Source organism: Rhipicephalus microplus, unplaced genomic scaffold, assembly GCF_043290135.1.
Source record: "Rhipicephalus microplus isolate Deutch F79 unplaced genomic scaffold, USDA_Rmic scaffold_13, whole genome shotgun sequence".
Lineage (NCBI taxonomy): Eukaryota > Metazoa > Arthropoda > Arachnida > Ixodida > Ixodidae > Rhipicephalus > Rhipicephalus microplus.
Genome location: NW_027464586.1, coordinates 35253539 through 35279544, shown reverse-complemented (window position 1 = coordinate 35279544; position 26006 = coordinate 35253539). Strand labels below are relative to the sequence as shown.

Here is a 26006-nt window from a genome sequence, read left to right as displayed (position 1 = left end):
ATTTGGCCCAATGAGTCTTGGTTCGCAACACTTTCGTCCTGGCCTCAAACAGTAGAGAACTACCCCGAGTATATTATCATAGATCCTTTCCTTGGCGATTTCCTGCTTAAAAGTTCGATAGATCTCTAGATCGAACTTCTCAATCATGCCAATTCTCCACATATCGGTCTCCGTTTCCTTCACCTTCTTTTTAACTGATAGTTTCTTTTTTTGGTTTGGCTTCCTGCTGTTTTCTAAGTATTTACCCGTCAAATTTCTGGTTCGCTTCCGTCATTTCGTATCGACATTCTTCATGTACAAGCGGCTGAAAACCTTCCCAGCCCAACACTCCTCCCCCATTTCTTTCAATCGCTTGTCAAATTTTGTCTTGCTGCTAGCTTCCCCGCCTTCAAATGATGTCCATTCCATATCACTTTGTAATCCTTGATTTGGTGTATTCCCGTGAGCTCCTAAGGCAAGCCTACCTATTCCATGTTGCTTAAGTACTAATCTTGCTTGCACTTATGATCTCGGGGACAAGACCGCATTGCCGAACGTCAGACCAGGAAACATGACGCCCTTCCATATTCCTCTCACAACATCATACCTATTGTACTTCCAGAGTGCCCTATTTTTAATCACTGCTGCATTCCTTTTACCTTTAGTCGTTGCATATATTTCGTGTTCATTTAGATACTCGGTCCCAATTGCTTATCCATACGCCCAGATATTTGTATTTATCTGTTATCTCTAGCGTGACCTCCTGTATACTAAGCTCACTATCTTTAGTATCTTTAAAAATCATGACTGCCGATTTTTTCTTATTGAATCTAACCTATCTCCCTCATTACCGCAGATCGATGTCCATCAATCTCTGCAAATCTTCCTTGTTGTCAGCCATTAGCACTATATCATCCGCGTACATCAATGCTGGTAGTGCCTGTTCAATGAGTTTTCCTTGTTTGACGAAAGAGAGGTTGAAGCCAAGTCCACTTCCCTCTAATTTAGCCTCTAATCCTTCTAGGTACATCATGAATAACAAGGGTGACAGAGGACAACCCCGCCTAAGCCCGCGTTTTGCCTCTGTAGGCTTAGATACCGGTTTTTCCCTCTTTATATCTTCCTTGTTACTTTTATGGATATCCTTTAAAAGATTAGTGACCCCATCGCCCACACCTATGTGTCCAGTATTCCCCACAAATCCTCTTGAACTACGCTATTGTATGCTCCCTTGATATCCAAAAATGCAAGCCACAGGGGCATGTGTTCTTTTTCTGCTATTTCGATGCACTGCGTCAGTGAGAACAGATTGTCTTTCAACCTCGAGTGCGTTTCCGAAATTCATTCTGCAGTTCACCCAGCACCCCCTCGTCCTCTATCCATGCATGCAGTCTTTCCTTTGTAATCTGCATCGTCAGCCAATAGACCAATGATTTCACTGTTATAGGACAGCAGTTGTTTATGTCAGCGTTCTCCCCCTTTTCTTTATAAATCATGCTCATCCTGCTAAGTTTTCATCCATTGGGGACTTCACCATCGATTATTGTTTTGCTCACTGCCTCTCTCAAAGTCTGCTTAGACTTCGGACCCAATGTCTTTATCAGCATATTTGGAATGCCATCTGACCCTTTTGATGTACTACTAGGAACCCTCTTGTCAGCACTTTCCCACTCTCGTTGCGAAAATGGAGCCATTGCGCCACTTGATCCATCCTTGTCTATTGCGGTGCATGTCGGTCTCCGTACATGTCGGTCTCCATTTCCTTCACCTTCTCCTTAACCAATAGTTCTTTTTAGTTTGGCCCTCTGCTCATTTCTAAGTATTTAGCTGTGAATTTTCTGTTCGCTTCCTCCATTTTGCCCTCACTGTCCCTAAACCCCATTGCTTTGAAACTCCCGCGCCATGGCAGCGCCGCGGCGCGAGAGTTCACTTCGAAAGGCCCTCACTTCTTTCATGTATTCGCGTGACGTTATAGTTAATATACGTTAGAGTTAATATACTGACGTTAGAGTGCGTTAGAGTTAATAGGGGTAATATACTGACACCCCCCTCCTATTCTAGGTCACTCTAATCGCAATCGCCGTGCAGTGGTTGTTTTCATAGTTTTTGTTTGTGCTTTTCTAGGTGCGATGACTGTTCAAGGACCGACGTTTTGTCCGAAGAGTTGCCGCTGTTTGAGATTATTAAAGGCTGTGGGAACACCCTCCTCTGTGCTCGAGGTGATCAAGTTCATCCTTGTGCCTTTTCTAGGGTGCGCTCCGCTACCAGAACGCCTTCGGACAGTGCCTCCGCTTCACCGGAATGACATCTGACAGTTCAACGTCAACGGAAAGGTAAACGCACTCCAGCAAGGCCGTTCCGAGGTAAGTGGCAGCGACGGTGTCGTCTCTTGATCGGCGAGTTCCTCCTCGCGTCGATTCCCAGCGATCTCCGCAAGATGGGGGAAATGTGCAATCCGTCGAGTTCATTCGGCGTTGTTGGCTTCTTGACGCAGCAGTCCAATGGCAACTTTCTTAGTCTCAGTGTGTGCGGTGCTCGATGTTTCGGAAATTGCCGTAATAAAGAAGAGAACAGTAACGAAGTTGGCGAATCTCGGAGTGCGAACCAATGCGCCCCCCCCCCCCCCCCCTGTTTTTGTGCGCTAAAGACACCTGAAAACCTACACCTTTAAAACTTCCCGTTTGAGGCTCAATACAGTTTGGTGGGTGCGTAGGACGCAAAAGAAAAAAAAAAGATTGTACAGCGGCCTTGCTTCATTTATACGTTGCTGGTGTTCATTCTATACTCTGTCGACAAGTTCCGTAATGGTTGTAATCAGTAAAATAGAAAACGATTGTTTTAAATGGTTAATCGCTGCCACGTGCGATTACCCAGCCTCGTTCTGAAAGAAGTTTGCCAACATGTGAGTCACGGCCGGCCGCGATCATCAGTTGGCTCCAAGAATGTTACCGGGGTGTTGATAGCGTGGGTTGTGCGGAGGAAAGCGACTCAAATCGTGGGACATGCTATCGAATTGGGATGAAAACCATGTTTTCCGGGCGTGGTAGGCAACGGGCGTACGTTTCCAGAACGCATCCGAGCCCCGAAGGAAACAAAAAAAAAACCATTGAAACGTGCCTGTTTACACTTTGCGTGATTCAGCATATATCAAAAATTGTTTTCTGCTGGCGATCACTACAATGGTAAAATGTGCTTTTCATGTAGCAACGTGGCTGTAGCATCGCTGTAGCTGCATACCTATCTATTTAATATATTTTTTTCTTTCTCACAGTAGCAGCAATAATGTTGGAACACTAATTAAAATAAACCTGAACTGTGTAATACCGGACAACCCGTTTTCCAAAAAAAAAAAAAAAATCTGCCTATTATTGTCAGAGCTGCCAGTTTTCGAAAGTAGAATTAATACATGCTTTTTTTTAATTCCTCTAACTCAGTAATTTCTGCTGAATTGTGATGTCAAGTGTACTATTTGTTCAGCGAAATGGGATCGTGTGAACACACACAAGAAAAGAGAAGGGCCTCACTTTTGTGTTCTCCCAGTTTGCTAAACGAATATAAACTAGCCTACCTTTCTATCCTGTCAAGTATACAATTTACGTTACCTGCTTTTTATTGTTACTGTTATTGTTTTAAAAAATGTCCATTGAGGAATAGTTGTGTGTTTTTTTATAGTTGCTTAGAATATACATGCTGTTGTTCACACTTTGATACATGAATAGTTATTAGTAGAGGCTGGATTTATAGCACTCTTAAAAAATTGAGTATTTAGGAAGTTTTTCTGCCTCACAACGATAATCGCCATCTACTTCGAGTACTTTCCTCCTGTTATCACCACGGTTCAGGTAGTTTGCAGTCACGGATGGCGCATGTTATCAGTGTGACATAGCATTCTTGACAAGAAATTGGCCAGCGCCGGTTTTTCAAGACAGGAAACTCTAGCAAGTCAGATGATGATTATTTATGTATAGTTGAAACACTCCCCAAATAGTCAATTTTTTGTAGAGTGAGGCATTAGAAAAGTGTGTTTAGGTACAAAAAATAGGCAAGTAAAACAAATAGTAGGCTTCTAACGTGGTAAATGTAGGCACAATAAATTTTTATATAATACAAGAAATTTAAAAACAAAGATGTGCACGATCTATATCTTCAACAGCAAAGCTAAAAATATTTATGGTGGCACAAAGGCACCAGCGGCTGAACATAGCCATGATATTACCCTCACAGAAAATGGTCTCTCCTCTAGCACAGTGGGTCAGGTGTCCATTGTTGAATCAGAACACTCGTAGGTTGGAATGGCTAAGAAGGCGTAGATAGCCAGAGTACTAAAGGCTCGTGTTGGCTGGGATCTTATCACGAAGGGTCAATTTCTCCCCTATTTGTGAACACCATAAGTTACGAAGAAAACAAAAGCTGTGTGCTCATCAACAGCGTGCCCTGTGTCGTAGATAGAAACTTATCATCATCATGAGCAAGCATGCACTCTCTTCATCTCCTTCTTCGTCCTCATCTTCTGTTTTGCTCCCAGAAGATGTGTCCAATTTGTTCGGATGCCATGACAAGAGATAAGAGGATGAAAGAATAGGTGACAAACAAATTTTCTTGTGGAGTGATGTTCGACTTGGATCCAAAGGTGAGCGTCCTGACCACTCCAGGCACGCTGACCAAGCTTAGCATAGCCTTGTAGCCAGGTGCAGTATGGTTCAGCTAGGGGATGGGAAAGAGGAGTTGGGAAGACGTGAGATTTCAGAGAAATAAAGGAAGGAACAGAAACTGAAGGACTTCAGGCGTTTCTCCTTTTCCGTGGCTTCGTCTTCTAGCTGCAGCAAAAGCCGTTGCCAACTGCAAGCGCTGCAGACACGTGTGGATATGTTGTCTTGCCAGCCCTCGTGTAGTGCTTCCATGCGCAAGTTCCCTAATGTCCAGTCGCTAATTAAGGCTGTTTATTCAAGTGCTATGCCCTTGCCTTTGTCCCAGCCTAGCCCTCACATTTGACGCAGTGGATTTTGAATGTCGCCTCACCGTTTGACCACGCTACGCTCCTGCCATGCCAGCCTAACACTAACTGCCTTTGTGTATCTTCCTGCCATCGCCAAGTCAGCAGGCATTGAATTGGCATATGGCCGGTGCTGCTACCATCGCCTGCCTCAGTAGTACCGAGTTTATCCAGGCTGAGCTCGGTCACTGGGGGAATGTGTTCAACTGGGTCTCGAGATTCCCTCACTCAATACTAAGCAGAGTTGCTTGAAGGAGCCTGTGCAGCCAGGTTCAGCGAAGCCACCAGACCTGCTTTGGCGTCTGTATCCTTTGGCAGGCGTACAGTTTCATGTTGTGCCAGCTACAACTCCAATCCAGCAAGCAGCTGTTCACGCCTGCCTCGCCCGCCTCACAGCCGCTGTTCACGTACACCTCGCAGCCACCTGTCTGTATTGCCGCACCTCAAGGATCTTTCTCTCCGCCAAGGATAACCCTGCCGTTCGTGACAACCCCTGGTTTTCCAAAGGACCCCTTAGTACACTCGGCCCCAACATGGGGTGTCTTTTTCTCCATCGTCGCCCCCACCTTATCCACTCACTGGCACTCCTCAGATACATCTGACAACCATGCCTGACATGTCGGGTAGCCTGTCATTGTTCGAAAATAGTCATAGACAGAGTGTCCTCTTGTGGATTAAGGAGATGAAGCGCACACAACAGTTTGCTTCATGGTCGCCAAACACGACTTGTCTCATCGCCGCAAGTAAATTTAGAGGAACTGTGAAAAACTGGCCCCTCACTTTCGGCACGGAGTTCCCTACATGAGATATGTGGCTCAAAGCTTTTCTCAATGCATTCACAGGTGAACTGACATTGTTTCAATGGCAGCAACAAGTCACCTCCAAAGTACAGTCGAGCTGCTAGTCACTGTGTCACCTTTATGCAAAGCTTCATATCATTGGCAAATGTCCAGCGCCACTGACGTAACTCCAAAAAGTGGAATACCTCTTGTACGGAATTTCGTGCACGAGCACCGCGACAAGCACAGCGGCGCAACGTCCATCGTCACTGTCCAGCTTCATCAAAATTTGTACTCAGCTTGACGGGGCGATGCAGCACGGATAAGCGGCAAATAAGCTGCACTATTGTCTCGAGCACACTCTTCGTAGTCAGAGTAACGAAAGCACATATGCCATATGCCAGGCTAGTCCCTCCAGCACTATATAGTTCGAGACCCAGCCATGAGCCTCAGCCTCAACACGCAAGTCCTCCACATAGCCATCGCATAGCGAATCTACCGCCTGCAAAATGGAAGCTCTGTGTTTAGCTTTGCCCGAGTGTTATGGTGTCCCTGCCTTCCGTCCTGGACAGTCGTTGAGTGAATCTGCTTGCTTCAACTTCCGTGAAAAGGGTCATCTATCATCGAAGTGCCCAGTAAACCGAAAGGTTGTTATACAGCAGCCAGTCACGGCTTTTACATCACACCGTGTAGTAACCCCTGCATTGCATGTCAGCTCCTCAGAAGCCATCCAAGACTCCCAGCTTGATTGTTCATTCTTCACAGCTAACATTTCACCCTTAGGCTCCTGTGACGCATTCCCAAACACAGAATCCAAGATGACCTTAGTGTCCAAGTCTACAATCAAGAATCTTCCACTCATGTTCTAGACACAGGAGCCCTTAACAGTTGTTGGTCTCTAAATTGGTCTCTAAATGACCTTTAGGACTTGGTCCACCACCCTAATGTACTTGTACAAAATCAGCAAAACCTTTTCAGGATTCTTTTAATGTCTCATACTCGTGATGGCCGGTCGCCTGGCACGGTGCCGGCTGTGCCTCTTCACGCGGGAGGATCAGTGAGCCTTGTAAGTTCTCGGAGAGGTCTGCACGATGTGCAAAGTGCGAAAATGCTATGATACGAAGGCAGATTGGTCTCACTACAATTACGTAAAGGAAAGTATGCGCATGGCGCAGCGCAGCCCTTTCGGTGTGTTTGCGTTACAAAATAAACTGTGGCAAAACTAAGGTCAGAAAGTTGGGCTGCTAATTCATGTCCCGTTTTAATATATAGGAGGAAAGATTTAGTTTAGGTAGACAAGACATTGCGCCAATTTCAAAAATACTACAGTACTCTCCTTTTAAGACGATTTCGAAGGGACTGCGGTCATTTGTTCTTCTTATCTGAAGTGCCCCCTGAAAAAACAAGTTAACAAACCAAGATGCAGTCATTTGTCTTACTCTAAAATACTGAATGGAGCAGACTTAAAGTAGAGTGAAAATGGCAAGAAAGAGCATTTCCATAAATCTGATGAGCACATAGTTTTGTGGGTTTCTAACAATAAAAATGAAGCCTGCCTCTATGTTGATAATTAGAAAAAAATGGCACAGACAAGCACATCATTCCTTGAAAAAGTTGAAAATTTCTTCACTTGGCAGTTCAATTCCTTTGTTTTGCTGGATCTAATATCTCTGCTAGATATGCCTCGATTGAATCCTATTAAATGAAAAGCCATTATAACCTGAGTTGCTTGCTGTTTTTCTCTTCGTGGTGCGGATATTTTGCCATGTTCGGCTTGTAATAACATTTCCTGATCAACACGCAGCTGGAGATTTCCCTTTGTCACAAGCCTGAGACACATGAAAAAAAGAGCGCAGCTTCACCTTAGTAGTACGAAACCTGAAGGAAGTGTGGCAGCTTTCGTTTCTCTCTCCTTCTTTCTTGTTCTTTTCCAGTTGTTAGGGCACTAAGCTCCTCAAAGTAGAGGCTTGTTTATTGGCGCCGTAGCCGCCGCTAGTGACAATGAAAAGTGTGTTCCAAACCACACATTCGTTTTCTGGCACAGAACATACAAGTACCCACTATACGTCTTGATGACGACGATGATGATCACGGACAGTGACTGTCTTGTGCTGTTTATGACATCGAGGCAAGCAGATAGGCGGGAGGTGTACCAAATAAAGAAAAAAGGAACCAACTGTTTTAGTGGGATGTCTATCTGCTTATTTAAAAATTAAATTAGGTTTTTTGATATCACACGCCCGTGGACTGTAAGTAATGTAGCCTTGATATGTGCTCACTGGCTCTGCGTGCCATCGTGCCTATATTTTTTTTACTGCCATTGCAATAAATCAGTTGTTACTAGCACATGTCTGTCTTTTGTCTCTCACTCGTGTCCGTCTTTAACAACACTAAATTCACCATGTTACACATTAGCAATGTGCATGATATTTTGTGTGTATGGTCGCCTCCAATACGTGGTAGAATGAAATCCGGGCCCTACCACTGAGGCATTGCTAAAAAAAAAACTGTTGTCTTGGTAAAAGTTAGCCTATGACAATGCGGTTCAATTACAGCGAAACGATAGGTAAAAGCTGATGGCCAATTGGGTTGGTCGATTTTCTAAATTTGAAAAACAAATTGCTCATAGTATTTACATTCTGGAATGTACAGCTAAACTCTTGGAAAGAAAGTGGACGGATTTGGCAGACAAAAGCAAGTGTTGAAACCTGATTGTTTCAGGTATTCCGGAGGAAACAAATGAATCAAACTCTGAGCTAAGATGTAAAGTTAAACGTGATGTGTTCTTGAGGAAGCTCTATGTTGCATGCAAATCAATAGACAGCATTCACCGTCTTTGTAGACGAGATAAAAATGGCTAGAAATTCTTTTCAGGACTTCAATAAAAAACAGCAAGTCTGAACAATGCTTATATATTTGAGGGTATGGGGAATATCTTCAGAAAACAGATACTGTAGCACCACTTTAGGAAAGCGCAAGCTTCTATGGGACAATGTGAAATCATAAAAATGGCCAGGAAGGAAAGTCACTGTGAAAGATAAACTTTGTGTAGATGATAGACTTTTTCTGGGATGACATCCAGGGCAGGCGTAAGAATAAACATTCGGAACTGCCAAGGTGCTTCTAAAAGCATCTGACTTAGCCCAGGAAGTTGTATAAAACTAGTGCTGGGCCGTATTAAAGACACATGTATCTTAGATACTATCTCAGATACTGTTTAGGCATGTATATGTATCACGATATGTCTTACAAGACTTGTATAACTGATACATTGAAGAATTTTCGATACACTGAAGTACCTAGATACACCATCGTGTATCTTGATGAAAGATACTGTGATCACAATGTTACTGTGCAAAACAATAAAAGTTGGTGCAACTGCACTTCCCAAGGTGCTACTGCTGCCATTGAGCCTCTAGAATAAAACTAAAGACATTGGCATTAAAATCCGTCAGAGTTTTGCACCTATGGCTGGTGATGAGCTCTTAGCATTGATTGAACAGTCACTTGGTAGAACTCGTGTTGTCTCTACAGACAAGCAGGTGAATATTATGCCCAGCCGAGCCTTTATATTCTCTGTTTTTTTTCTTCTTCTTTTGAGTTATGTCAATGCTATAACACTTCGCTATTAGGTACCGTCCCATGCGACATACTCGAGTGCATGCAGATATCGCACAGATTCTAATACTGCTGTAGTATCATTACCAAATTGCCCTTGCATTGTGCTTCGTTATGAGGTCTAGAGAATGCAATAAAAGATGCTGCATTTCTTCTCATGCCTTTTACATATTAGCAGTCTGAAGAGCTTCTTTGATGCCTGTTATGCCCCTGACACACGGGTACCCAGAAGTCCTTTAGACAAGGGGACATCTTTCAGAAAGGCGTTCGGGCGCAGTGACACACGACAAAGGAGTAACTCCTTTCCGGCAAAGATCCTTTTCACAAAAGCAGATCCCGCATCTACTTTTCTGGCAGGAAGGGAGTACTCTCGCATACAGTGTGCATAATTTATCAATAGAAGAAAACGCGTCACAACACTGCAGTGCCCTGCCAGTATTTTTTTTTTTTTTTTGCGCTGAGAAAATGTTTTCATTTTTAGCAGCAGTGCGATTTGTTGAAAAGTGAAGGCCTATAGTCTGTCCATACTCTCAAACGCCTGCATTACGTCACTAGCGCGATCATGTTAGGGTTGGCAGCGGCAGTTGCTGTGTCGGGCTCACTCGAAAACACTGCTTAAAGTGGCCGTCGCCTAATAACGGCAATGTGTCTTCGAACCAGCATTCGTTGCGCACATAGGTCCATCTTTCGCGGTTGATGGCTCGGGGGGACAGTGCGGAAGCAGTCAAAATGAAGCTGTTCTTGACGAGTCTTTGTTTGAGGCTCATCACTCTTGCCTTCGCAGTGTTTAGCTCATCTTCGATGGAGCCGAGGGCGACAAGAGTCAGGCCCACCTCAACTGTTGCTTTATCTCTGTCTCTGCGCTGAGCCATCGCAGGACCACGATGAAACGCGGCACGCCGTCACTGACCCAGCTGGATGGAGCCATGTAAAAAGCACGATGAAAAACAAAAACAGCAAAACACCGACTGTTCATAGTTGCCAGACGAACTTAAGTTGCTGCTAAAAACGCAAAAAAGCGAAAGAAAATCACAGGTATGCGCATTACAAGCCACCAGACAATAAAAAAAAAACGGTTTTATGCTCCGGCGTCGCTGAATGTGATGTTCATGTGCAGATTCTTTTTAATATTTCCGATCTTGCTGCTTCCACAAACTGCGCCATTTTTTCTGTAGCGTTCTTCTGAGGCACCGCCTAAAGCAGTAGTGCGGTGCCGTGTGTCATCAGCGCCACTCCTTTCTGCAAATGGTCCCCTTAGGCGACAAAAGGGGTTTACTTCAAAGTACTTTACTTTTGCCCGTGTGTCACGGGTATTACACTGACATGCAATGAGGTTGACTTATCTTCAAATTAGATTAGAACAGCAACAGCACCATAGGTACCGAGCAATCAGCTAAGAGATGCTAGGTTAGTGTATGCATCGTTTTCTCTCATTAAATATATATATTTATTTTTTTGAAATCACAACTGTTCTGCTACCGCAACTTCTGTATTAGCTGTCCTTCTCTTCCATCCCATATGTTATCTTTGTGTGGGTCTTGTTTTTTTTTTTTTTTGTCTGCTTACTTCATTATGTTGTTGACATGCTGCCTAAATAAGCTCTCTGTTTTATTCTTAGGCTTATCTCTCTGCATTATTTCTGCTAGTGGTTGTCCGCCCCGGCAGAACGCCATCGTTAGGGTTGCTCGGCCGTGGATTTGATCACAATCACAGCAGTCGCACTTTGATAGAGATTAAATGGTACAGGCCTATATACTTCACAGTGTAAGTGTACATTAAAGAACACCACGTGGTCAAAATATTCGGAGCGCCCCCCCCCCCCCCTCCTGCTGTCTGTCATAATCATATGACTGGCTTTGTGGCATAAAACCCCAGACATTATTAGCTGCTGCTGTTTATAGACATATATTCTACTTATGTTATATTTTATAGGTGGGTACATTGTGCACAAATGTATAATATACATGTGCCTGGAGTATACAGTAACAAAACAGTGCTTACGGTTTATCAAAATAGGGAAATGGAGTTTCCATTATAATGTAAATCTTTATGACCTATCCTTATGCAAAGGCACTGTATAAGCATGGTCTACAAAGTGGTCTGTTTTTCTGATGAGCAAGCCATTTTAGTCTATTTTGTATTGACACTGAACTGCGGTGGTTGAGTAGTTATAGTAGCTGATTCGTAGATTGAGGCGGCCATATTTCGAGCGAGGCCAAACGCTAAAGGCCTGTGTTTTTATGTTTGAGGGGCACTCCATTGTGCTAAGGCTGTGTGCTAAGGCTAAAATGATGACAGCATATATTTACGCTGACAAAAGTAACGTTCAAGAACACTAAGCTGTTTTGTAACGCGTATGGAGTGGTCGTGAATATGAAGAAAATTATTATTTATTGAAATTGCGTTAGTGGGGCACGACACCCTCTAGATCTGCTGGTATTAGTACTAACAGTGCACCACCGTTCAAGCACCTTCTGCCTTTGCATCGAATACAAAACAATGAACCGCTCTGCTCGTCAGCAGTCGCACTTGTCAAGAGGGCGCCTCGCAACCATGGGTGGGGGGAGGAGAACTTTTTGTGTTTATCTGTGCACAGCTATGCAGTCTTATTTGTCCTATACAAAATTTGCGTGTTCCAGATACTAAACTTCTTGTGAGATTGAGATCAGGCAGTGCATATAGTATTTGCCACTTCGTGTGGGGTGTCAATGTGAACCAACCTGCAGGATAATTCGTTTCTTCCTTGAGTATGTGTTGGGGTAATGCAGTTCTTTGTACGCTATGTTATGCCTCAGTTTCTCTTTTACAAATTAGCAGATTGTTCTCACTTTAACACCATGCCAACCTTAGGCTGTGGGTAACTAAAGGTGAACCTAGAGAACGCGTTGTGGCCTTCGACTTCTATAGATTATGTACTAAGGCAAAAATGGCTGACTGGTCTTGTTGGGTTAACATACTTGAAGTTCAAGACGCAAATACGGCACGGACGAAGTGTGAAGGTGTATTGTCTCTCTTCGTCTGTGTCGTATTCGTGCCTTAAGCTTAAGCTCATGCCCACATGACTAATTTGAGTGTGATATTACAGTAGTAGTTATTGAGGGCGTAGCAAAACATGTTCCTTCTCAATGTCTTCTTTGTTTGGCGATGTGAACATGAATATATGCTGTGTCGTAAGAAACCGAGCAAAATTGCAAAAAATAATAATTAGGTAATGATTATAATGAAATGATCCCACCTGAAGCAGTGGTAGTGCAGGATGATCAGCTCGAGATTCAGGAACGCCTGATCTTCTGGGCTTGATCTCCCAAGTGCCTGATCTTCCGATCGACAATACATTGTAAAAAGTGCTTAAGCATCTTCGGGATTGTTAAAGGGACACTAAAGGCAACTGTTAAGTCGACCTTGATTGTTGAAATAGCGGTTCAAAAAACCTCGTAGTGTTACTTTTGTGCCAAGGAAGGGCTTGTTTCACAATAAAATCACGTTTTAGTGATCCGTATCGAGTTAGCGAACTTCACCCTTTTCAAAAAGCAGACCGTCTCATGTCTCTGTTGCCGTGCACAATGTTACCGAGCTTTACTATCCAGCCGCCGACACACTAGTAGCAGCAGAACGCAAGCAGTAGAAGCCACAGCAGCAATAACGGTTATTGATCAATTTTCTGTCATTGGCTACGAGATGGCAGACATGTTTTTGGTTCAACTGACGAGGGAGTATGAAGTAAGAGGGTGCGCAAGCTGGTATACAGTGGCTTGCAGTCAATGAAAGCATTGCCCCAGCGGTAATACGCCTCACAACATAGAAAAGCGTTGTTTCAAATGTGTCTCTGAGTCACCGACGGCTCTTAGCAGTGAATATGATACCAACAAATTGTTTTGTTCAACCAAATGATAAGCCTTGACATCATCTGCGAGGAGTGTTAGCAGCGGGGTTGCCATTGCGAAGGTCCGCACACTCGCAAAAACTTGCTGCACGTGTGGTGTTGGATATTCGTACAGCGACCTAGATGGCTAGAGAACCCAGGAACACCTCTTGCACACCTATGCACATAAAGGTAGAGTCAGACTTGTCTAGAGCGCCCAGCTGCTAGAGCGCCCAGCTGGCCGCTCTAGCTGCCGTTTTCTGCAGAAATATGTTAAGAGAGACGCCTTCAGAAATATGTTAAGAGAGACGCCCTAATAATACTGAACATGGCCATACTGCGTGTTAGCCCTTGGTAAGCATCAACGGAAGCTGGTAGTTAGCTAATGCGAGATAGAAGGTGCAGTGAACAGCGTCGACAGGCACCCGCTCCGCTGTATGTTTTAGATAAGTGTAATTCTATACGCACGCGCTCTGCTGCATGCTTCGAATAAATATCATTATATTTGTACAGCACGAATGGCGTGTATGATTGGGCTTCCAAAATGGTGCAACGGCGGTGTGGCCGCCTTGCGATCAAGGCTCAGTGCATACCCTTAAATGGCCTCTCTAGAAAGCGAAGCACTTTTTGCACTGTCTGTTCGCGTTGAGAGTACAAGGTAGAAGGGTATACCAGCCCTCTTCAATGCCCGCCAATATAGCGCGCGCACCAGCGATCACACTCCAAAAGCCAAAGCTCATAACAATGCCCCCCCCCCCCCCTTTCCGTTTCTTGTTCCTTCCTGCTAATCAAAGTGGCTGATTGGGCCAGTTGGTGATACATCATCAAAGTATACTACACGGTAGAAAAAAGGACAAGTACGAGCGCAGGCTATCAACTGAAGGTTTATTTCTCCCACACTGTACTTATATATGACAACCAGTAAAAAAAAAAAAGAAAAAAGGCAGAAAAGTTTGCATTTGAACAAGCGACAAACTTCATACACCCGAAGCATGAGGCAGAATACCGGAATCATTACGCACATGCAGCGTTTGCCAGATAATGAAGCTTTTTATCTAGGAGGGCAATCGATGGTTTGCTCACGCAGTTGTCAGATTCCCGAGCCATTCTTTCTGCTTCGATAATCGTGCGGGTGTGATCATCTTTGTGCCTATGCAATACAACTGTATTTCCAAACAGTGCATGACAACCACACCTTCTAACATGCTGAGCCAAGCATGTCATTGTGTACATGACCAAGCATGCCATTGTGTACGTTACGTGCATGTTCACGCAGGCACTCATTGAGGCACCACTCAGCCAGCATAACTGAAATTTCATCAAGTGTAATCTCCACTTTTCGTGAGTGCTTGAGTCCACTCGTCCTGACACACGAACTGCCAGCAAACAGTTCTATTCGCTTCTTAGACATGAAACTCGTGTTCAGCACAAACCATGCATGCTGGATGTATGAGCCTTGGGCTAAGAAACCGCTTTTGCCTTTTAAATTGGCACACCGTAAGCTGGTTGAGAGAGGCAACTCTTGCTTCACTAATGCCCTAGACAGATTCTGCTTTCATATGATGAACACAAGCTTCCAGAATCATGTGGATCATCTTAAAGCTGGCTATCCGGATTTGCTTCTCGTTTCTGTGGCAGAGAATACTAAAAAAAAAAGAAAAAAATCCCAGAAGCGGAGAGAGTGCTGATCGCAGGGACAAAAGCAAATGCGACAAAATTGTCGTGATCTCTTACATGCACCAGCTATCACACCAGATGAAAAAGGTCAGCCAATGCATATATGTGTAGGTTGTTTTTTCTGCACCTTACAAGCTTTCCCAGCTTGCCAAACTGACAAGTGCAAACACTAAACCTAAATGCTCGTGCAAACGCTAAGCCTAACTGCTTCTGCAATGTCGGGCACAAATCCCAGTTTCTCCGATGTGTCACGGATATAGTATACAGGATTCCGCCGTCATGGGGTGCATGCTACATCGAGCAGACCAGGAGGTGCCTCAATGAGGGCCTGGGTGAACACACACGTAATGTACACAACGGCAATGAAGGCTTCTTGGCTCAGCATATCAGCAGGTGTGGTTGTCATTGTCATCCGCTGTTTGAAAATACACTTGTATTGCATAGGCACAAAGGTGATCACACACTCATAATATTTGAAGAAAAGAGAATGGCTCGGGAACCTGACAACTGCGTGAGCAAACCATCGGTTGCCTTCCTAGATCAATAGGTTCGTTATCTGGCAAATGGTGCATGTGTGTAATGAATCTGATATTCTGCCTCGTGCTTCGGGTGTATGAAGTTTGTCGCTTGTTCAAATGATAACTTTCCTTTCTTTCTTCTTTTTTTTTTCTGGTTGTCATATATAAGTACAGTGCGGGATAAATAAAACTTCAGGTGATAGTCTGCACTTGTACTTGTCCTTTTCCCGTCTGTGTTTTCAACCACGTAGTATACTTAGATCCTTCCTGCTCCTTGAAGATAGACGGAGTGATCCTCTCTGTTGAGTAACAATGGATGGCAGGCCTGGCACGTAGGGTGATGTTATTGCATCCGCCCTTCATGCAAAGGCGCTTCTAAATGCAAAGCATTTTATAGTCGCACCTACTTGCAAATCCGGCCTCGGCGGCGGCAACCCCGCTGCGCATGCTCGCACATTTTGCCGCATGCTTGTGTCTTGTGCCAACTGTCCCTCCCCATCCTCTGTCGCCTTGCAAGGCCGACACAGGCAGCATCTGCTAGTAAAAAAAGACTGCTCACGCTGCACAACCGTTTACTGGCCAACCTGTATATGTAGGCGCTGGATTGCACATCAGCATCCCACCACACATTGAAGGCAACGCTTCTTCATTGCAAAAATAAGCATAATAAAGATGAAATATCAAATAAGCATACCCAAACTATACACAATTACGCAATATTCAGGCGATACTCCCACCACCCTGCAATGCATTTACTTGAGTCCTCCCCTTGGGAAGATGCGGGCGGCTTTTCTTATTCACATCAAAGGCAGCACGGATAAGTGGGCAAGCGAGCTTTTCGAAGCGGCGAGGCGGTCAGTAGACGCACCTGTTCAGCCCGCCCACATCCTATGGATCGCTGCGCAGCAGAGCAGCCGATCAGAGCAGTTGAAAGCGCGATCGCTGGTCTTTCTTCCGCTTTCCCAACATGAGAGGAGGTTCTTTCCGCTTGCGTTTCCGCCTCGCTACTTTGGCTGCATTTCCACTTTAGCCAGCCCTGCCTTTGGTGTGAACAAGCCTTTAAGCCGCATTCGTCGCTATTGTTCGCACGCTTTTACAGCCGTGTAAAACACACCTTGCGCAGGGGGATGTTATCGATCGGGACATTGGGACAAACGTTAATGAAGGTGTAAACATTGAATCTGTTGCTACAGAAATTCTAACCACTTTTGCTGCGTGTTCTCAAGACTTAAAGGGTGTGGGATCTCGTAATGTGACATGCTCTCAGAGCGCACGAAGACAGGCACGATCGGACTCAAACCAAACACATTTATTCAATTACCTCTACAATGACGATATCGTCAGCCAAATCTAAATACATTATTTGGGATCAACACGCTCAACCTTACACAATATTTCAGAACACTCAATAACATAACAAACACAAACAAGGTAGCTCGAAAGCAGCGTCGTCAATGCTCGACTCACCATGAGAATTCACGGCATATGACCCATACTGCCGTCCACCCCAAGAGAGAACCGCCAGTCTGTTGTTTCCACCCACCTAACCTCGCAGTCAGGCATCACTGCTGGTGCTACTGCGCAAACCATAGTGATGATGATGGTGGTAGTAAAACTCAACCTTCTACCCACTCCCTCTGTTCCCTTGAGCAGAGCTCTCCCAGCTGCGTAGCGGCTGTTGCTACAGAAGGGAGTGGAAGGTTGGTTGCTTCTCGGTGTCCGTCCTGTTTTGTCGTGGCTGCTGCTGCTTGTTCGGGGATGGAGGCCAGCACATTTCAAACGTTACAACAACTCGACTTTATATACAGAAACTTATGTACATATTTACAAGACTTGACCGTCGGAACCGTCGCATGTTGCCTCGGCAGAGCCGATAGTGCAGAGCACTCTTTGCTGCGACCAGAACCGCCGCGAGGACTCGGAAGCCAGGTTTTAATACCTCAGTTGCCCCTCCCGATTCTCCTCACGGCCAACCAAAGCAATTTAGTTCGTTTATTGGACAGACAACACACTTGTTGCCGTCCCCTCCTCTCGCTCTCTTCTTCCCGCACTCGACTGCTCGGTCGGAAAGAGAGAGACGAACGGACCGGCCTGCACACAACGTTCCGCGAACTGTGCGAACGCACACAATGGTGGCGCCGTTTGGCTGCGGGCCTCCTGCATTACCGCGAGATGACTATGCTGTCCAGCATGACAGCCGTCCCGCGGACTCTACTCCTGACGGATGGGTGACTATGCACTGTCCACCCGTCACCCGCCGGCAATCCGCATTCCGGGGACCATTTAGCTGGTTGCTAGAAGCGGTGATTGACCGCGGTATTCTTGCCAGAAGGGGCCGCTTACGCCGAGATTATCGTCTCCCGAGAATAGGCTTTTTGGGAAGCGCGCCCTTTTGAGACCGAGAAGACTCGTTCCCATGGCCTGCGACGCCAGACCTTACACGCCTTTTCCAAGATTCGCGCAAGCGCTCAAATGCAGCTGCACGAATAACAACATAAAGGTATGGCACCGCACGTCCCCAACCCTGTGGCCATACTTCGCCGTTCCTTGAACGTCAGAGGCATTTCTGCAACGCGTGCAATATTTTCTCTGCTTAACCCTTGGGGCCCCACCTAACGGACGCCACCACATAGCAAAAAAAAAAAAAAGAAAAAAAAAACCGACACGAGGTCACTGTGCACACAAGTACAATCTATAAAGCAGGCAAGTAAAACAACAACAAACTTCTACATGCTTACAGTCGTACATATACACACAAAAAAAATACTTCACTGAAACACACACACACCCTTCGGCACATGGTGCCATTCAAATTCAACCAAAATACCAATAACTCCTGCATGCTACACACACGCACAAGAGAAACAATACATTTCACTGAGGCACATAGACCTTTCAACGCGTGGTGCTGTTCAATTGTCCACAGGTTCGCGCACGTCACTCTTGAGTGTCCAGCACTTGCCTAGTCCTCTAGTGTCTCGACCCCCAGAGCACCGCTGCCGATTCCCCAGCACTCATTAGGCACCCTCGAAAGCACATCTGCGTTGCCATGCTCGACGCCTTTCCTGTGCTGCACCACTACATGATACCGCTGAAGCGCCAAGGCCCAACGTGTAAGCTTAGCCCCAGGAAGAGTGTCCTGGGTGAGAAAAGCTAGTGGGTTGTGGTCTGACACCATGGTAACCTGTGCGCCGAAGAGCCAGAAATCAAACCTTTTCAGACCCCAGATGACTGCAAAGGCCTCTCGCTCAATAGTCGACCAGCGCGTTTGAGTTGGAGAGAACTTGTGGCTCGCAAATGCGATCGGCATCTCGGTACCATCGTCCGCACGTTGCAACAGACAGACTCCAGCCGCGACCGCGGACGCGTCTGTAAACAGCCAATACGGCCTCTCGGGATCTGGGGTCGATATTGCTGCTGCCTCACACAGTGCGATCTTAAGCCGCTAAAACGCCCTTTCAGCTTCCGCGGACCACGGAATTTGGTTCGGGATTCGCTTCCCCGTTAGCTCTGTCAGGGGCCTCGCTACCTCTGCGTAATCTTTGACATAGCTTCGGTAGTAGCCACACAGGCCCAGTACGCTGCGTAGTTATCTTTTAGTCTCCGGCGCCTTTAAACCTTTGATCGCTGCAAGCTTCTCAAGGTCAGGTGCATGCCGTCCCGAGCCTACCACATGTCCCAAATACCGGATCGATGGACGAGCTATCTGGCACTTATCCCTCTTGACCTTCAGGTTAACCCGCTTTAGGGTCTCAAACACCTGCCCCAGGTGTTCCGCGTGCTCTTCGAGCGTTTCGCTAAAAACGGCTATATCATCCAGGTACGCACAGCAGTATCCGCTGTGTGGCCTTAGCAGTTCGTTCATTGCCCTCTGGAATGTCTGAGCAGCGTTTTTAAGCCCGAAGGGCATTACCGTCCAGGCAAACTGTCCGGGATGACACGCAAACGCTGTCAGCAGGCGCGAAGAAGACTTGAGTGGTACCTGCCAATAACCTCTTCGCAGGTCGAGCAGCGTTATGTACTTTGCTTTTTCTACGCTCATTATGAGTTCTTGCTGAAGGGCCATTGGGTATGCGTCCGCCACCATCCCCACGTTTAATGCCCGAAAATCGACACACAGTCGCATGCTGCCGTCTTTCTTCGGAACGCATACCAGCGGATGGGCATACGGGCTCTCGCACAGAAAGATCAACCCCAATTCGAGCAGCTCGTCTACCTGCCTCCCCATCTCGGCCTGTAAGCTTTTGGGTACCCTGTACGGATGCGGGCTTCTGCGGACAAACCCGTCTTGCAACCTTATCTCGTGTGGCCTTACTGCCGCTACCGTCGGCCCCCGGCCAAACTGCTCCACATGCCTCTTGAACACTTCGCAGATCACCCCGCGTTCCCGTTCTACTAAATGGGCTACCATATCGCGCGGCGGAAAAACTTCTTCACTACGCATTGCCCCTGGCTGTGGGGCGCACTCTACTTCACCGAAATCACCATCCTCCTCGAACATTACTCCTACCGACATAACCCTGGACTGATCTGGGCGCAGCTTATTCGCGTGCACCAGTTTCCGGTTACCTGCTGGCATCTGCACGAAGTATGAATGCTCGTGGTATCTCTCGGTGACACTGCCTGGTTCTTCCCATTTTGGAAACATTTTTCCTGGTCGTTGATCATCAAACACCAGTATCAAATCACCGACGTTAAACTCTTTTGCCTTCGCCCTTTTGTTGAATTCCGCAGCGTAAGTGTTTTGCGATTTCGAGCTGACTATTTCCGCAACCTGCGTCGCGCGCCTGAGCCGCCCTCGTAATTCTTCCATGTACGTCGCTGGCGACACCCCCAACTCTCCCGGAACTGCAGTTTCCCCCGTCCAAGCCCCCTTGAGTATACTCAACGGACCCGTTGGTTGCCTCCCATACAGCATCTCAAAAGGCACTACTCCGGTCGTATCGTGTGGGACTTCTCTGTACCCCCACAGCAAGAAAGGCACAAATTGATCCCAATTCCTTCCCTCCTTCTCTATTATGTGGTATAGCATGTTCTTAAAGGTCCTGTTCCATCGCTCGACCGCCCCATTGCTCTCAGGGTGCCCCACCGTGGAAAATCGAGTGGAGCAACCAAGTTTCGACAAAAACTCTCTTGTCAGTGCCGCTGTAAAGTTAGTGCCGCAATCGGACGCTATAACCTCGGGTATGCCTGTTCTGCTAAATACTGCCAGTAGTGCATCACAGGTTGCCCTAGCGCTTAATGAGCGCAAACACACCACCTCGGGCCAGCGCGTGCATAAGTCGATGACGCATAAACAGTACTTATGGCCCCAGCCTGATACTGGCTCCAGCGGCCCAATAACGTCCACGTTAACCTGCTGAAACGGATATCTTGGTCTCGTAAGGGGTTCGATCGGGACGCTGCCCCGCGACGCCAGTCTGCCCTCGCCTGGCAACCATGACAACTGTTGCAGTGCCGTCGTACATCGTCTCCTACGCCTGGCCAATAAAGACTGTATTTGATCCTAGAGCATGTTTTACGGCAACCAAAATGCCCGGCCCAGCTTGACTCGTGCGCCAGTCGCAAAAATTCCCCTCTGCGGCATTCCGGCAGTACCAGCTGCGTTACCGATTGCCCCAACACCTTATCCTTATGATAAAATAACCCGTCGATTACTAGCATACCGCCTTTTCCTGTCGCCGCTCCTCTCCACGCTTCCTGTAAAGTCAGGTCTCCCCGTTGTTTCTCGCGAAATTCGTCTGACGCGGACCTCTCCTTCATGCTGACGCTCGGGGCTTCGTTATGCAACACGCTGTCATCCCGCTGATCCCCTTCATCGCGGCTTGCTACAGCTACCTCGCTGATCAACACCTCCTCGGTCGCGTGTCGCTCTACGCATTTTACACGAGTGTCCACTTCATCTTGACGCCATACGGCTTCGGCGTGCTGAGGCTCGCTTTCGAACTCTGGCCGAGCGCCGCCCACTTCTGATGTACCTTCCACTACCCCTTCGAGGGTGCTCTCCTCGTGTAGTAGTTTCCATGCTTCTTCGGAAAGTAGGCAATCGGTTCGTGCCGTTAGACGGTCCGTTAACGCGCACAACACTGGGACTGGTTCCCTAACGTCGGAAAAAACTCCACGCTCACGCGACATAGTGGAATAACTGCAAGCTTGGCCTGTACTTTCTCCCCGAACGCCGAAGTCAGGTTGACCATTCCATGCGGTTGCACCAACTCTGGCGGGACCACGCTCTCACGGACTACTGTAATTTCCGCACCTGTGTCCAACACTGCTCCTATATGTTTGCCTTTGCAGTCGAGCAATACTGGGATTAAATCACTGTGTGCGGCTGGGGGACCTTCAATCGAAACACGCGCCGCTAAGCTGTCTTCTTTACTGTTTGGAAGCACCTCCGTCGGCTGTTTCTGACGCTGCGGGCAATTCTATTTCTGGTGCCCTGTACTGCCGCAACTGTAGCAGGCCCTGGGTTTTGGTTTCCCCTCCACGATACGGCTTTTCCCAGCCTCGCGGCCCTTCATTGTCTCTTCGTCGGATGTAGCCCTGCTCGCGCTTTTCGACTCCGCCACGCTTTGCTTCGCCTGTCTCGCGGCGCTGTTCGTCCCCTGTGCTTCTTCAAACGTTCGCAGCAATGCGGATATCTCTGGGGGGCTCATCCACGTTCTACCTTCTTGGAGTGTCACATATCGCAAGGCCTCCTCCGACAAATTTTTCTTTAATTGGTCGGCCACCAAAAGCTTGACCAGGCCCTCGAATGTCGACACCCCTCTTGCATCAAGGTAAAAGTGGAGGTAGCTCTCTAAACGTGTCGAAAAAGCTCTCCACCCCTCGTTCGCACGCTTTACTGACCCTAAAAATCTTTTTAGATATTCCCCGGCTGAAAGTCTGAGCTTGTCCAGCACCGTTTGCTTGATTACCTGGTAATCTTTGTGCTCTGTTGGGCTTAGCCGTGTGGACAAAAACGGGACTCTCTCCGCTACCAACGGGAAAACTAACCGTCCCCAAAACTCCCCCAGTACCTCGTATGCTTCTAGGGCACTTTCCACAGACTCAAACCACACCGGTGCTTCAGCCTCGGCTGGAAATTTGGGTAACACCCCTGTGAGGACTTTTGAGTAGCGTCTCAGTTCGCTACACGGATCCCGCCTGCCGAACTCGGGTCCACTCCACCGAGAGCTTCCACCCATCATCTGCGACAGCCTCTCCATCTCCAACCGCAATTCCTGCAGTCTACGCTCCGGCGTGAGATTTCCGAAACGCTCATCTTTCTGGCCCTCCCGCGCACTACCCTCTCCCGGGTTTCCCACGTCGCTCTTGTCCCCCGACTCACGACTCATGGCCTGCGCTCGCCTGTCCAGGTTTAAGTGGGCAAACCTCGTGTCCATAGGACGCCTTAAAACTCAAAAAAAAAAAAAACAGCGGCACCCCTGAGATGTAAGAACACCAGAGGACTCACCACTTTTGAAGTTTCTGCTCGCTGGTTGCTCGATGTCGCCGGGGTTGTCGCCGGACTGATGAATCGGGATGACCGTAGCTGGACCCCTGGCTTCCTCGGGTCGATGGCTGCCACACTGCCGCCTCCTCAGCTCGGTCGCTTGGCTCTTCGTTGGAACAGCCAATGTTTTGGCTTTCGGTCTTGCGTGTTCTCCGCAACACGACGATCTTCTTGTTGCGCCGAGCGCTCCTTGTCGTCGTCGTCTCGATCCTGTCGACTGCGCCAGTAAAACTCAACTTTCTACCCACTTCCTCTGTTCCCTTGAGCAGAGCTCTCCGAGCTGCGTAGCGGCTGTTGCTACAGAAGGGAGTGGAAGGTTGGTTGCTTCTCGGTGTCCGTCCTGTTTTGTCGTGGCTGCTGCTGCTTGTTCGGGGATGGAGGCCAGCACATTTCAAACGTTACAACAACTCGACTTTATATACAGAAACTTATGTACATATTTACAAGACTTGACCGTCGGAACCGTCGCATGTTGCCTCGGCAGAGCCGATAGTGCAGAGCACTCTTTGCTGCGACCAGAACCGCCGCGAGGACTCGGAAGCCAGGTTTTAATACCTCGGTTGCCCCTCCCGATTCTCCTCACGGCCAACCAAAGCAATTTAGTCCGTTTATTGGACAGACAACACACTTGTTGCCGTCCCCTCCTTTCGCTCTCTTCTTCCCGCACTCGACTGCTCGGTCGGAAAGAGAGAGACGAACGGACCGGCCTGCACACAACGTTCCGCGAACTGTGCGAACGCACACAATGGTGGCGCCGTTCGGCTGCGGGCCTCCTGCATTATCGCGAGATAACTACGCTGTCCAGCATGACAGCCGTCCCGCGGACTCTACTCTTGACGGATGGGTGGCTATGCACTGTCCACCCGTCACCCGCCGGCAATCCGCATTCTGGGCACCATTTAGCTGGTTGCTAGAAGCGGTGATTGACCGCGGTATTCTTGGCAGAAGGGGCGCGCTTACGCCGAGATTATCGTCTCGCGAGAATAGGCTTTTTGGGAAGCGCGCCCTTTTGAGACCGAGAAGACTCGCTCCCATGGCGTGCAACGCCAGACCTTACAGTGGTGAATATCAAGTGTGAGCGCTGCGCCACCTACTGCTCAGTGGCTGTCATCTTTAGACACGGCTTATCTGTGGAATACGTGTGTGCCACGAGGTGAAAAGGACTCTACAGGGGGTAATAGCACCGCCACTAGGGGTACTGGCACAAAAACTTTGGCTTCCCGTTTTTCCGCGGCATTGTGGTGCTGGGGGCCAGTCAGTCATTACTCGACACATCGTTTGCTGCAGCATGTGACAGATAATTGATTACAGGCTCCTCATTATTGACTAGTTTCAGTTTCCATTTGAGAGAGCTCCAAGAACGAGTAGCTGCCGGGTGTAACTATCGCCACCTAGTCTGTGCAGCTCTCGACCATGTCATAACACAGAACTTTGACACACTTCCACATTGTTCGCATCAAAAATCACTTTCGAATAGGAAACCAGACTGTGGTATCCCCAAACACAAAAGTTTCAAAGCGTGCACCTCGGCCATGCACTTGCGACCAGTTATAGAGTTAATATACAGACTGTAGAGAAAAAGCTGCCCATAGGGCCCATGCATTAAAACCTATAACCACTTGTGTGCCACCATGATGGAACAATACTCAGCTTTCAGGTGATGTACGCTCACACTCGCTACTAAATGCTGCAATAACTCCTGGCATTTTTTTCCGTTTCGAGGACCTTTGTTGTGCCACAGTTAGAGGCTTTCACATAAAGTCGTTGTTGGCTTATGGCAACAAAATACATGGACAAGGCACAAGCAAGCCGGCAGAATTGGCCGCACACCTATGGACCCGCTCCCAAGTGTTGATACAATAGTGATACAATAGCATAGTGGCGCCAACTAGTAAATAAAACTGAAAATGCTTTTTTCTGCAATCAGTAAGTTACATAAATGACCATTGTACCTTTTTTAAAAGTAGTTGATGTAAACATAAACTTTTTTGATTTGTTTATAATACAGGAACACACTTGTTTATGATATATACTGCTAGAATTTGAGCGTTTTAGATTATACATTTAACGCTTCTTTCAAGTATTTTATAGCAACAATGACAACGTTTCAAGATGTGAGCACTTTGGTGGTTATGACTTTTCCGGCCCAGCTTTTTTTCTAGAGTCTGTAAAATAAGTCTTTGCGACCAGCCGCCGAGAAGTATAGACTGTGGGAACAAACGCGCCGAAAGAAATATGGTAGCTGTGACGTTATCATAACTTGTTTTAGTGACAGCAGCGTGGTGACGCTAGGAAGTAGGGAGTGCCCAAAGGGTCTTCTTCGAGGGTGTCGATGGCACGATTCTCACACAAATTTTGAGATTATCTTGAAATACTTTCCAAGCTATATTCGCTGTTGATATTTCGCAGATGATATACTAATGTTCAGAAGAATTGATCCTGCAAGATATCTCGGCTGCAAATTTTTTGTCAGTACTCTTTAAGGTTCACTAACGAACTTGGCAAAATAACTCATTTCGCTTTCTTGACCTAGTGATAGATTTTGAAGCGGATGGTCATGCCTGTTAGTAGTCCTCACAAGGACAAAAAAAACATTACTCCCATTCAAATCACGCCACTTGAAGCTGGTCAAAAGAGGTATTGTTTCTTTGAGTCTTGTGAATTCTTTAAAAAAGCGTAGTGTGCATTCAATCCACTTTAGTCTCCAGGAGCAAGTAGCCAGGCTACAGTCTGCAGGCTACCCAGAATTCGTGCTGCTTTCTGTGGCAGAATCATCTTTTAAGAAGCTGTAAGGAAGAAAAGTTAGAATATAGACGACCCGACAGGCGGTGTGCCAAAAACATGTAACACAGAGGTGATGTCATAATTGCTTGGAATATCACACAGCCCCAAGAGGGTGGCCACAAAGACTGGCATCAGGCTCGTGATGTCTACATCGTGCAAGCTCTCCAGGCTCTGCAAGCGCATAGCTATGCAAAAGAAAAAAAAATGATTTGAGAAACATTTGTGGAAAGAAGTACACTAATATCTTCAGGAAATGTGCTGTTTGGGTAGTATACCGAATTCCTTTGTCATTTGGCTGTGT

The 26006-nt window shown here is 47.0% G+C and overlaps 1 protein-coding gene across 2 annotated transcripts in view; it reads left to right on the top strand.

Moving 5' to 3' along the window:
• Window positions 1–238: 238 nt before the first annotated feature.
• LOC119164614 (putative transcription factor Ken) overlaps window positions 239–26006 on the top strand; it is a 52150-nt gene continuing 26382 nt past the window's right edge. Inside the window, exon 1 of one of the 2 annotated variants that reach the window (XR_012888591.1) lies at window positions 239–2342. The gene's annotated coding sequence lies outside the window, so the exon portion shown is untranslated. The remainder of the gene's footprint in view (window positions 2343–26006) is intronic. The other variant, XM_075882741.1, reaches the window with a different exon arrangement.